Genomic DNA, 691 nt, shown 5'->3' on the forward strand with positions numbered 1-691 from the left:
ATTGCTCCGTAGCGCTACTAGTGGTCAAAACAATCCACAGGTGCCTTTCAGATTTTGGTGCAAGCACATCTGTAACTTGCCAAATGTTGCCCCCAAGAAAGTGAATTGACACTTATTTTAGTAATGATAGTACAAAATAATATCTGTACAAAATAATAACAAATATAAATACAGAAAAATGAAAGGATAAGACAAGGATTTCCATCCTGCTCCTGTATCAGTATCAGCATTTTTCGATAACACATAGGTAACACCATTTCATGTTAAGCATACTCTATTTATGTACATTTACCACATTACTATGTTGGTAGAGTAAGTGTCGTCTCATCTTATCTACACTGCTTTCAGATGAGGTTCTACTTTTCCTAAATCCTACATCTGCTAATAAATGCAGCTCTCTTCTATTTGACAAGTCAGTGCTTTCAGTGTTCAAATCTCATACTGCCCCATGAGGAAGTAGAGAACAGGAGGGCACGTGGAGGCTTTCCAAGTGAGCCTGTGATTCTTTTCTCCTGCCACTGAAAGTCACAGCCATCATCTCAAGGTACATGCACTTGGAAACATGCACTTTGACAAGAGGAAGCTGACACAATTCTCATCACACTGCTTTGCACTTCACCCTCGAAAGCTGTGCTCTTCTGATCTTGATATTTTCAAATACCAAAGATGCCTAGATGGGCCTTCATTCTTC

Source organism: Micropterus dolomieu, linkage group LG13 (genome assembly GCF_021292245.1).
Source record: "Micropterus dolomieu isolate WLL.071019.BEF.003 ecotype Adirondacks linkage group LG13, ASM2129224v1, whole genome shotgun sequence".
In the NCBI taxonomy this organism is placed as follows: domain Eukaryota; kingdom Metazoa; phylum Chordata; class Actinopteri; order Centrarchiformes; family Centrarchidae; genus Micropterus; species Micropterus dolomieu.